The sequence below is a fragment of the Hydra vulgaris genome, chromosome 08 (genome assembly GCF_038396675.1).
Source record: "Hydra vulgaris chromosome 08, alternate assembly HydraT2T_AEP".
Lineage (NCBI taxonomy): Eukaryota > Metazoa > Cnidaria > Hydrozoa > Anthoathecata > Hydridae > Hydra > Hydra vulgaris.
Genome location: NC_088927.1, coordinates 28,425,001 through 28,436,011, shown reverse-complemented (window position 1 = coordinate 28,436,011; position 11,011 = coordinate 28,425,001). Strand labels below are relative to the sequence as shown.

The window sequence follows — 11,011 nt, the reverse complement described above, 5'->3', positions numbered from 1 at the left end:
TGTTTGGGAAATATTCTTTATTATGTTATATATTTTAAGTATAATTTCAAATTAAATTGGTAATTTTAGATCGTGAGTTGTGTGACAACTTTGAATTTGCAACTACCAGTGATACTCAGGTAGAATCAGAGTCAGATTACGGTAATTAGTTTTAAATTTGATACAAGATGTTTGCTATATTTATTGATTTATTAAAACGTATTCAAATATAATAAAGTTAAAAAATATTATTTAATTCAAGTATTAACAGTTTTATTTTTATTTATTAGAGGAACCACTCCCATTTTCATTAAAAAAGAGAAAACAAAGTAAAACTAAAAATAACAAACAGGTTAGTAAGCAAGTGTCTACTCCTGTAACTCAAGTAAAAAGAAAAAAGTACCAACTCTTATGCATACTCCACATGTTGAGGCTCAAGGTATTGATTGTCTGTGTGCAAGCTGTTTTACAAATAAAAGAATTAGAGCATTCTTTTATATACTTCAGTGATTTTATTGCTTGCTAAATCGATATGTTTTATTTGTTTTATGTGTTTTAAAGTTAGTTTTTTTGTTGTTGGTTCATTTTTTATGATGCCAATGTAAATGTTATTTTGTTATTATTATATTGATTTTTTTTTAATATAATAGGTTAAAAAGATAGAATTACTTTATTATCTAAAAAATATTTAGATCAGCAATGGCAAGGTTTTTGTAAGGAAAAAGATGATTTTAACATAGTGCAAAGCCAAGGTGGTGCGTGTGCTTTTCCTCAAAAGAGAAAAGAACTTTCATTGCCAGAGACACCCTTATTAAATTCCCTTAGAAAAGAAAGGCAACTAGAAAAGATGCATCATTGAGTGGAAAATTTCCACTTACTGAGGAAAGTATGTAAAATATTTGATATTTATTTTGGCATTCCACTTTATTGTATTAGTAATGTAAGCAAGTAAATATCTTTGAGACATTAGATATGAGATTAGATTTGAGACAATATGACAATAAGATATGTTATAATCCAATAATTTACTTAAAATTTTGAAATGGTGTCTTTCAATGTTGACTGCTGTTTGGTTGTTTTATCTTTTTTTTGTATCTTTATAATTAGAATTTCAGAAGAAAGTTATATGTGCTCTAGCAGAAATGAAAGAGATGTTAGCAAAAGCTCTCTCTGCTAATGAAAATAATAACAACACAAATAGTCCGGAAGTTCGATGCCTGAATTCTGAAGCTCCGTTCTAGTGATTATGATTGTAGTTCTAGCTATTCCCAGGTGAAATCTGAAGTGTTTCTTTAAACCATTATTTTTCTTTTTGGTTATATTTTAAGAATTAGTTTTATTTTATTTTTTAACATTTTGTTAATCTACTTGGAACTTATTATAAGTGTACTTTATAAATGTGCTGATGAAATAAATGTGAATTATTTTCTTAAACCTCTAGGTTAAGAAACTTTCTAAAATTGGAGGTGAAACTATTAAAAAAAATACAAAAAATGTGATGCAAAGGTTAGTTGCTAAGGAAGTTATTTTAAGGATATGGGTTTAATTTAACTTTAGGAAGTTCAAATTTATGTGCATGTATATATATATATATATATATATATATATATATATATATATATATATATATAAAACTGATATTGCATACTTTGGAAAGCGCTATAAATGTTCACAGACTTGATTTAGGGATAGTTGAGGGCTTCGAGCACATAATATCACTGATTTAGGGAGAACTCACAAGGGGGTTGATAACACATCGAAGAGTTTGGGTTGGGTCAGGGATTAATTTATTTTCATTATTATTCCTTTTCCCTCTTCTTTTTCTATGTAAAAGTTACTTAAAGAAAGGTAAGCAATTTCATCACGTTTTGCTTACCTATACATGTGGATGTTTATATATATATATATATATATATATATATATATATATATATATATATATATATATATATATATATATATATATATATATATATATATAATTCCGCGGTATACGTGGTGCCATTAGGCTACCTAACCTGATATTGTATCAAAGTTTAATGTTTTTATAAAAATAATAACTTTTTGTTGTAGGTTGATGACCAATGGTTTACAATCGAAGTTCAACATGGCTGGCGGCAAGGGTAAAGAGAAATTTGAAGGCACAAACATTTGTGAGGTTGTTGTTGGTAAGTCATGAGTAATGTTATCTGTTATTGGAAAAACACAATTTGATGATTTGGTGCTACTTTAATTTCAAGTTCTTGTTGCAAATTACTCAGGCAATACCTTTTTTTATAGAGAGCGCTACGTTAGTAAAGCCACTGCTACGGTTGCTGAAGTCAGAACAAATATCATGAGTTTGTTGTAAAGATGACAAAAATCCGACAGATCCAATGGTGGCGGTCGGTGCGTAAATGACGATTTGAATATGTTAATATAAAATGTATATATAAAATGTTAACACTTGATCCATTTCTATAAAAACTCCCTTAAAATAATTTTTTGAACATGAAATACACTTCTTTTAGCGAAAATATTGCTTTTTTATTGTCTATTTTTATCGCAATCCAAGTCGAGACAATTTAACACGTCAACCATGATCCAAACATGACTGCAGCCTAATGGATATAAGTTATATCCAATAGGCTGTATACTTTTTATCAAATGACCAAGAGTTTAACGTTGAAAATAGGTTGTTTGAACGTTGTTCTACGTCTTATCGACCATATATCAACCATATATGGTTGATATATTGTCGATAATATATCAACCATATGTCAACGATAATATATCAACCATATATCGACAATATATCAACCATATATGGTTGATATATTGTCGATAACAGGTTAAAACAACGTAATAGTTTCTAATGTTGAACTTTTAATTTCTATTTTATCGAAGTTGAAATATGGATGATATGTAGTCGATAAGACGTTAGAACAACGTTGAAACAACCATTTTATTTACGTTGTTTCAACGTCGTGGTTTCAATGTTGGATTTTGTTTCCAATTCCACCAAATTTCAACGTTGTTTCAACATTGCATTTCGTCGGTTGCGATAAGTTGTTTCAACGTTATTTCCATACTATTGTGCCCACTGGGTAATACACTATTTGAAAAAACAACAAACGAACAATTATTGAAGGTTAAAGAGTAGTTCAAAAGAAGTTCAAATGTGGACAACAAGAATGTTTATTTTGTTCGACAAAGTTAATAAATCAAAAAAAGATTCCCATCAAATTGCCTAATCTAATAATCAATAACACTAACATTAAAAGAGAAAACTCAATAAACTTTGAGGCGTAATCTTAGAAATACCAACATTTACGTTGGAGTTTACATATAAAAAGTATTGAAAATAAAATATCAAAAAATTTAGCAATAATATATAGAGCTAAACATTTTTAAGCAGAAAAATGTTTAGCTCTATATATTTTTACAAGCTAAACATTTTTAAGCAGTAGTTCTTTGAAAAGTTTATATTTTTCTTTTATTCATTGTTATTTAACTTACTGCAATATTGCATGGGCAAGTACAAACCATACAAATCTTAAAAAAATTGTACTGTAAACAAAAACACGCGTGCAGAATAATTTTTGGAGCTAATACTACCTTGTGAAGCTACTTTTGCGTATACTTGCAAGCTTACAGATACAAAATTAACTACACGAAGTTTTAATGTTCAGGAACATAAAACAAATTTAGAGGATTATCTCCTAAAATATTTCAATCCTATTTTGACAAAATAGTTCATAAATATCCAACAAAATTTTCAAGTAACAACTTTGTTGTCCCAAAATATAATTCAAAACTAACTTCATATTCAGTTCTTTATCGTGGACCCTAAATCCGTGGAAAATGTTTCCCAAATTGTAAATACACATAAAACTAGTATAGAGCAGTTTAAAAATGAATCAAAACAAGCATTCTTACTATGGATTTTTAATATATCCGATTTTAAATGTTTTTTTTTTAATTAAAACTTAAATACATAAAATAATTAATACAAAATTATGTCACTGAGTGTATCAACATTTTTTTTTTTTTTTATTATCTTAATTATGATATTACCTTGATCATGTTTGTGAATTTATTTACGTTATTTCTATGAAGTTGACTAATTTATTTTTGTTATTTCTATGGTGTATATTAATTTATTTACTTTTTATTTTTAAATCTTACTTTAAATTTTTAATTTTTCAATAAATCATAATATCTTATATTTTTTTCTTATTCTGAAAAAGTTATCTTACTCTTTCCTTAAAGTTTTATTCTTTAAGTTTTTCTTTAAATGATAAGGAATTGTTATCTATTTTACTTTTTTACTTTTTTTTTTTTTTTTATAATTAGTTTGTTAACTATAGATATTTAAATATTACTGTTTGTAAATACTAGCTTAGAATAGGGCTCTGTTATAAGGCTAAATCAGCTTTCTCTCTGCCCTGCCAATATTTATTTTTATTTATGTGCTTCTAAAAACTATATGTATTATTTAACGGCAAAGAAAAAAAAAAAAAAAAGAATCATTGTTATTATAAGACAGTTTATGTCTTCTACTTGCTCCAGCTCTTTTATTTATTAAAAAAATTTATTTCATAATAAATTTTAATTTACGGAAAAAAATAATAATAATAATAAAATTAAACATATGGCTACTACATTACCTGCTATATAGGTACTACATAGCTACCCTATAGCCCGTGGCCCGCAAACATAGTTGCAGCGTAGTCATATAGCCCTTTATATAAAATATAATATTGAATATTTAAATAAATTTAATTAAAGTATATCATTTTATAGTCATAAATTTTAGTATTTAGATAAATTTTATACCAATAAAGGATAAAATATATAGAAAAATTTTATCATTATAGCGATAATGTATAGCCAACTACAGTTTATATATAGCGGATATATATGACTTGCGGTCAGATCAGGTTATCCTGCTACGGGTAACATGTAACCCAATAAAATCTGCTTCATGTCCTGCTGCCTTTGTAGGATACGCTTTTTTAGGCAAAGGCTAGGAGATGCCAACTCCGACTTAAAACACCCCCTGCCTTGACGTTCTCTTCCGTTGAGTAAGAACTAGCGATAGTGTCTCGATAAAAATACTCATCTTGGGCGCTATAGGTCAAATGCACCCGGCTACTGTCTTGTTGAAGGCCTCCTAGGCAAAGACTTGAGGGATAAACAGATTCTATCTGTTGACCAGCCTCGCACCCCTTCTTCAACTATTAGGCTGGCGCAGATGTATTTTTAAAACATTGTTTCCAGTTTAGGATGTTGAATGCTGGATCTTCTTACTCAATGATGGGTTTTGCTTGTGTCTCTGTTTTTATGACTAGGCAACTCATTCTATTATCTCCTAATGAACGCAGCTCTAAAACTCAAGTTTCATGGTTCTGAGGCCGGATAGTAGACAGGTTTCACGAACTCTGGCGGTAGCTTCAGAGAGGCTGATTCCATCAACAGCTGAAAAAGCACCCAAACATTAACAGTGCCATGTTGCGCATGGACGGTGTCCTGTTTACTTTTGGTGTGCATTGCGGAGGCGACATTTGCAAGCCCTTTGTCAACGCTTATCATTAGTAGTAGTGAGGGTGTATCGCTTGGGTGGTATTTAGCAGTGTTCTGATAATTATCTACTTGTTCCTAGTTAAGTTCTTCAATCTAATTTAAAAATGAATAAAGTACCAAAAACTATAAAACACAAAAAACCATCATCATCACCAAGTTGTTGCTTCTCTTTCTCTTCGTCAAATACTATACAAAGGACTACTCTAAGTAGCTAGCGTCTCTTGTGCCATCTACTAAAATTCAATCTTGTGTTACTCTTCATTCAATTAAGTGTCATCCTTTTTCTGAAACTGTTCCCTAAGTGCTCCAAAAGCGCTTATTTCCTATAACATCAGCTCTTTGAATTCGCTTCCTTCATCTTGCTATCCTGATTTATATAATTTAAATTCTTTAAGTTGTTCGTCAATCGTTATTTTGCTCTACAATCTTCATCTTTTTCCTTTCAGTATCTTCCAACTTTAATTAGGGGCTGCTTGCAGCCTTGTAGGAATTGAAGATGTTTAATATATATATATATATATATATATATATATATATATATATATATATATATATATATATATATATATATATATATATATATATATATAATAAATAGCCAACTACAAGTTAGCTGATTCTATTTTAGCTATAAAAACCGTTATAACCAATGTAACTAAGCGCATTAAACTGTAACTAAGCGCACTAACAATTGAATTGGACAAATAATATTAAGACTAGAATGTCCAGACCCTGATACTAGTCATAAAAGGTCTGTTTCACAACTCCCACATACCCTTTATTTGTTTTAATAAGTTACAGAAAATTGAATATAATAATGATCTTAACCTCATTAGAGATTTTTATTTACCATTTTCTCTGTGTGTTAACTGTTCTTGAGTTTTATATGTGCACATAGCATAGCAAAGCGGGCATATTAAAGTTGTATTTATTAAACATTTGGCTTTAAGACAATATTGAAGTTCAGTTTCATTGGCTATTTGTTGCTTTTTTAACTTTAAACTTTGAAACTTCGTTCCATTTTATAACTGAAGCCATCTTTATTTCATTTGGTATAGCGTCAAAATTTAATTACAAAAAAAAAAAAAAATTAAAATACTGTTAAAGTTATCCGGATCATATTTTTAAAATGTGTAAATTATCCGTAAAAAAAGTTTTGCCTTTAATCCACTACTCACGGCGATCTATACTGAAGGCCGTCGCGCAAACGGCGTATTTGACTGGCTTATTTTAAACTGTACTATAATTGCCATTTTCCTTGTATTGAAATATGGGTAAAAAGTGTTGTGTGTATGGCTATACTACAAATTATTTAACGGCTAAAAAGAAATCGGATAATTGAAAGACTCAATAGATCCATTTGATTTCCTAAAAATGAAGAGAAAAACAAATGTGGATTAAAGTATTTCCGAATGCAAATCTAAATGTAACTAATGAGACTGTAGTTTGTGAGTTGCATTGGCCAATAAATTTTGAAAAACAACAAGTCAGAGGAAAATATTGTTCTAAATTTCCACCATCTGTTTGGCCCTAGGCATACCTTCTTGCCGAATTCCCACCTAATCTCCTCCATTACGTTCAACAAATTGTGCTTCTTCGTGTTCTCGAAATCTTGCTTAGATGAACTATCAACCTTTTTAGAAAAAGATAGAGTAACTTATGCTGAAATGAAAAAAATTATTTTAAGTAATGAAAGAGATTTAGGTATTCCATCGGTATGTTTTATTTGCAATCACAAGCTTATTCAAATGGGGTTCCACGTTTTTTAATCAAGATTAGTGACGATTTGCATTTTGAAACTTATCGCTATGGAGTCAAAATTAAAATTTCTACAATTTCTAAAACAGAGTTTCCAAAATTAATGCATGGTCAATATTAGAAAGTCGTACGTTATTGAAAAGATTTTTATTCTTGAAAAGAAAGAAATTGTAATTCAAGAACATTTAGCTTCTATGGGTTCACAGTGAATTGGTAGTAAGATTAATTCTAAAGAAATTCATCAGATCTTTTCAGTTTTGTCATGTCCAGAAGTTTGTATAATCAATTGCGAACAGATTACCAATTGCCTTCTGTAAGAACTTTGACAAGAATAACTTCAAAAGTTTCTAAATTTAACGAAAAGCGTTTTTTTGACAAATATTTTCCAATCTATTGAAAAAAAACAGAAACTTTGTTTGTTATTGCATGACGAGGTTTATGTTAAAAAAATGTTATTATATCATGGTGGTACATTGTTTGGAAAAGCATCTTACAATTCAACTTCTCTTTCAAAAACTGTATTAGGTTTAATGGTTAATTGGTTATTTGGAGGACCATCATTCATTACCAAAATGATACCTATAAGTAAATTAAACTCGCAATTACTTTTTGAACAAATTAGCATTACTATCGTTCTAGATAAAGGAGTCATCGGGTCAAGTCAAAGCCATAGTATGTAATGGAAATAGAATTAATTTGGCATTTTTTAAAATCTTCGAAAGAACAGTTCCAAATAAACCCTGGTTGACTAATGATGGTATTTTCTTAATCTTTGATTATGTACATTTGCTTAAAAACATTAGAAATAACTGGCTTACTGAAAAAAATGGTCACTTATTTTTATGATAAAGGAGTACATAAAGTAGCACAATGGGATCATCTTAAAAGCTTTATGAACTTGAATCCAAAAATTTAGTTAAATTACCTGATTGAAACCAGGTTTCAATATTTCATAAGCCAATTGAGAGGCAGTCAGTTTCTACCTGTTTAAGGATATTTTGTGACAAAACTTACCATGCTTTGATTAACCATCCAGGATCAGCTTTCTAAAAAGAAGACAAGACACAGCAGATTTTATTAACATTGTTGTATCGTGTGGAAAGTTGTCAATGTTAAGGGAACATGTGCAGATATTAGATTTAATGATGAACTTCAAGCAGTAATTAGATCTAATGGATAGGTCTGGACCATATTTTAAATTTTGAAAATATGGCTTTAAAGGTGGCTAGAAAGCAAGGAAAAAGAAAGAAACAACTTACTTGTGACACTGCACGATTAATTTACCACACGTGGAATGGTGTGTTGTTGAATTATGTTGATCATTATTAAATAGCTCACATCAATATGTCATTCTTAGTGAGTTTTGGCCATCTATTCAAAGGGTTTAGAAAAACTGCGACAAGGTTCCGGAGGCACATATTTTATAACAGTACAACAGGTAATTGAAAAATTGAATATTTCAAGAGCCAAGCATTTACTGTCACTTGATAACCTGGCTGTTGATATAGGTCTTGATACAACCCATTCTTGTCCAAATTGCGGCTTTTTATTGGATGAGTCCTCTACTAGATATTGACAACTTACCAGATCTTGAATCTTTGACTTCCTCGTATACAAATATGGCACTTATATACATATCGGGGTGTTTAACTTGTAAAGATATCGAACTATCTGAAAATGAGCTGATAGAAAAACCACTTTTTCACCACCAAAAATACAGACAATACATAGACTCAATACCTGTCAATGGGTAATACCTGTCAATGGGTAACATTTTCTTATATAATTTTTAATGCGAATAAGATATTAGGCAACTAGAGTTGTATTTTTAATATTCTAATGATGGTATCACAGTTTTACAACTTTGAGATGCATCGACATCAAAAAATATTAAAATTGTCATGAATTCTTAAATTATTATTGTAATCTTATTGCAAACTTTTTATTGTAGTTTTATGTATATGATTATTAACTTTTGTTTTACAAATAGAGTGTTATGCTCTTTTTTCTTCACTCCGAACTTCATTATTACTGGATCTTCTGGAAGAGTTACTAAATCTCAAAATATAATAGGTTTTGAGATTTAGTAACTCTTCCTAGAGAACCAGTAATGGCAAAACTCAGAGTAGAAGAAAAAAGTGTTTTTGAATATATATATATATATATATATATATATATATATATATATATATATATATATATATATATATATATATTTTAGTTCTAACTTCTTCTAAAAAAAGAAAAGAGACTATAAAAATCAGAAAAATAAAAACAACTAACAACAAACAAACGATTATATATATTTTTATTTTCTCTGGGACCCATATAGGTATACCCGCCGGGTATCCCGTATGGGTCTTACGAGGTTTATCCATTGCAAATCTTGAAAAACTACGTTTAAATGTTTAAAATTTACAGAAAAAGCAAATTTATATATAACTTGATAGGTTTATTTCAAAAAAAATAATTAAAATTACAGTCGAAATTAAGCAAACTTTTGAACGACTCTTCAATCGTATATCGAATGCTTTTACGGTTATCTCGCGAATTGGAAGCTTTTCCATTGTTGCTTAAACGACCTCTTTGAAAATTTCTTTACACGATATCTCGTTTCTATATAACCTGTAAAAAAATTAAAGTTAATTGTTACTCTTAAATTTTATAGGAAACAAATTATTTTTAAATTTATAAAACTCTTACAATTTCTCCTAAAACTCTTCAGATAAAAATGTAATTTTCACCATCGAAGGTAGAAACTATTATATAAATATAGGGGCTAATAATTTTTAAAAGCAATCTTTAAAATAGAGCGAAACTTTTTTCATTTCAAACTAAGGTTTCATCAAATAAGAATCATCAGAAACCTTATATAACGGTATCGTGGCTACTAGATCCAAACACTCCCCTCCTTCATAAGGGCCCCAAAATCCTTAAAAATTTTTCCAATAGGCAATACTAGATTAAAAAAAAAAAAACCTTAAATTTTTAAAATGGCCTCTAAATTTGCAACTGAGCCCCCTAGGCACAGCTCTGCTTTTATATATATATATATATATATATATATATATATATATATATATTATATATATATATATATATAATATATATATATTTTTTTAAACATCTTCGCTTCCAACAAGGCTGCAAGCTGCCACTAATTAAAGTTGGAAGTTACTGTAAGAGAAAAGATGAAGATTGTAGAGCAAGATAACGATTGACGGACGATTTAAAAGATTGCAAATTATATGAATCAGGAAAGCAAGATGAAGGAAGCGAATTCCAAAGAGCTGATGTTCGAGGAAAAAAACTAGACGAATAAGCGTTTTTGGAGCACTTAGGAACAGTCACAGAAAAAGGATGACACTTAATTGAATGACGAGTAACACGAGAATGAATTTTAGTAGATGGCACAAGAGACGCTAGCTCTTTAGAGCAGTGCCCATTATAGTATTTGTAGAAAAGAGAAAGAGAAGCAACATTACGACGATGTGATAATGGTTGGAGGTTGGCTGCAAGAGCAGGTCCAACTATGTTTACAATGCGTTTTTGCACCGTGTCTAAAAGAGAAAGGGCATCATTAGAAGATCCCCCCCAGATATGGCAACAGTATTCCATACAAGGCCGGATTTGAGATTTATAGAGGTAGAGAATAGAATCCAGAGTAAGAAAGTGGCGAGCTCGATAAAGAGATGCAACCTTAGCAGAT

At 29.5% G+C, this 11,011-nt stretch overlaps 1 long non-coding RNA gene across 1 annotated transcript; it reads left to right on the top strand.

Moving 5' to 3' along the window:
* Window positions 1–323: 323 nt before the first annotated feature.
* Window positions 324–1,185, top strand: LOC136084258 (uncharacterized). The gene is made up of 3 exons (XR_010640434.1): window positions 324–418; window positions 672–865; window positions 1,087–1,185. It is a non-coding gene; the product is annotated as an uncharacterized LOC136084258 (long non-coding RNA).
* Window positions 1,186–11,011: the final 9,826 nt, after the last annotated feature.